Source organism: Pinus tabuliformis, chromosome 9 (assembly GCF_031772625.1).
Source record: "Pinus tabuliformis cultivar Carrire ecotype Pingquan chromosome 9, CPIR1, whole genome shotgun sequence".
NCBI classification, from domain to species: domain Eukaryota; kingdom Viridiplantae; phylum Streptophyta; class Pinopsida; order Pinales; family Pinaceae; genus Pinus; species Pinus tabuliformis.
The window spans coordinates 982119650-982122427 of NC_142307.1; the positions used below are offsets into that span (position 1 = coordinate 982119650).

The window sequence follows — 2778 nt, forward strand, 5'->3', positions numbered from 1 at the left end:
TTCGATCCATCTCCCACAAAGCCTAGCTCAGCCATGTATGGTATTGTAATCCATTAGGGCATCTAGTGCACCTTATCACAATTGAATCCTTGTACTTTCATCCAACCTTTTCAAACACAACACATATCCTTATAATAATATCATGACTTCCATGTTGTGCCTCTACCATAACATGGAGGACATAATGGTAAGGCATGGCATGACATGGTTGTCACATTTAGAGGATTGAGATAACGGGGATGCAATAAGCTAGCTTAAGAAAGGACACTAGTGACATGTCTTTTTCAATAATACTAAAAGAATATCACACAAGATAAGGTTCTGGTTTGGTCTAAGGCCGTACTTCTCAATTAAATTTCAAAATGCTCCATTTATAGCACCTTTAATCTTATCAACATGGACCCCATTTAAAAAAAAATATTGCCATCTCCCTATGACACCCTAAGTAGTTCCTAACTCCCACTATGGGAGCTCCTTGAAAGGCTCCAATTTTCTACAATACTGCTCAACAACAAAATGAAAATTCTCAATTTTCCACTATGTATCAAGTATTTCATATGACTGTGTTTTCTATCATCTTGTTGTGTGGTGATAATAACTTTCATAACATAGTGAATACCTTCCTTGTGAGCATAACCAAGGAGATTTCCCAATCATGTAAATGTGGTCTCAACACGAAGAGTTCTTCCCATATAGTTAAAGCCTTTAGGGTTCCCATTTTGATCTAAAACAACCTCAAGCCCCACACCATTGGTAAGGAAGTCAACACTAGAGTTCTTTGTGGGTGCAATAACAACAATCTTGAATTTATGAGGTAGAAATTGAGTCCCATTAATTGGCTCTAGTGAATCTACAAAATTTGTTCCATGGGAGTTATCACTGTAACCTCTAGTGAATTTGTCGTCACTATTTTCTCTCCATCTAACCATAAATTGTAATAAATACCCGAATAAGGGACAAGAAGAGCAACAACTTTTTCTATAGTTTGCTAAGCAAGAAAATAATCTTTTCTAGTCACATATGGTGTTGTAGGATCTAGAACGTTTCTATTCAAGTCACAACAAAATCCAAATCCCATATTTATGATGATGGTAATCATAACCGTCTTCAGATCCTTCTTAAGCACACCATGAAGATGATATTTTTTCCTTGTGGTAAATAGAAGAGCTCCAATCCCAAACTCATTTGTAAGGCTATCCATTACCAAGTAGAAAGCACACAGTATATAGGATTCGAGAACCAGATTAAATGGCCCAATAGTTATCTATGATGCTTAATATGTAAATGCCTCTTGTATTAAGGAACTCACCTTCTTCAGAAATCTTCAGAGCAATCCAAGTTTTTTCTATCCCTTCGAATCTCTAGTGATATCACATCAGCTCGTGTTGGATCCACTTAGCATTACACAATGTCTAAAACCACCTTCTCAATCGAAGTACTACATATGACAACTGCCCCTTTTGTGCTAGCTGTCACACCCTTCGATGAGTTGTGTAACTCTCTATTAGTGGTAGGTGCACAGGGTCTTCACTAGGGGAGCAATATCATACCACGTGCGTTCATATTGGGGAATATATATTCAGGAAAATTGACATAATATATTGAGCATATAATAGGGGTTAAAGATTTTTTATATTGGATACAAAATGTTAATGAAAAAATGGATACCTACAATATCTAGTGAAAGTAGGGGTTTTTTTTAATTGGGAAGGCTATTGGGTTCGTATTGGTAGGGGGTTGAATAATGTGATTTTTAGAGGTATTTTCCAATATATAGTCAAATTAAGGGTATTGTTTAGTATGCCACAAACACACGTGATATGTCAAAGGTTCATTGAGTGAAACCCATGTTGTCACAACCACGAGCTGAGCCGGACGAGCTCATGTGTGATGGGCGATGGTGGGAGACATCTTCGGTTATGTGTGACAAGTCGACTTTGCGATGACACACAAATTCGATTAAAGGTGACACGAAGAGCGGGAGTGTTCGGTTAAACACGCCCCGATGAGTTGTGTGACGACAAGTTGTGCAACGATGCGACAAGTTACTTGGAGAGTCGAAAAACCAAGAAGTGGAAAATTGACTAAGTATGGGTGCACACATGACGAGTTTATATGAAGTGTCGAAAAACTGACGAGTTAGGCCAACATGTGGAGTTGGACGTCCTAGGCGGGCCGACGTGCGGAAGTAGACCCAAGTCGGTTGGACGACGAGTTATTTGATATTTTCATGTGTGATTTGTATGGTCAACCTGGGTAGGCTGACCCACCTTAACACATGGAGGATGCATATATATAGAGATGGCGACTTGAAGGGAAAAGACCATCGAAATCCAAGAAACAAGCATCCAAGGCAATTGCGACTTAGTAAGAGCGAAGGAATTGGGTTGAGACAAGGCGCAGGTGGACAGGAGGTCTGAAGTGTTGAGCCGAGGGGAAACGGCGGACGAGCTGCAGGCGAGAGAGAGCACACGGGTGAGTTCTATCGCACGGTCGTGAGCGGACATGGGTGAGTTTTGGAAAATGAAGGCGCGAGTAGGTAGCAGGCCGACGATGACCTGAGCTGCTGTGGGTGCAGCCACACGACGTGTGACCCAACTTACGAGTGCAGCCAAACAACTAGACCCAGTTGGGTGGGTTTGCACGGGTGAGCAAAACCCAGGTTCTCACGAGCTATGGATAAGTGTGTGTGCGGGCGGTTTGGAACGTGGAGGACAACTTGGTGAGCTGGGCACCTCTACATAGTGCAGTGGGCAAGTCTGAACGTGGAGGGCGATT

At 41.5% G+C, this 2778-nt stretch overlaps 1 pseudogene; it reads right to left on the bottom strand.

The window, feature by feature from the left end:
• Positions 1-441: 441 nt before the first annotated feature.
• LOC149152022 (sulfite reductase [ferredoxin], chloroplastic pseudogene) lies at positions 442-2507 on the bottom strand (annotated as a pseudogene).
• Positions 2508-2778: the final 271 nt, after the last annotated feature.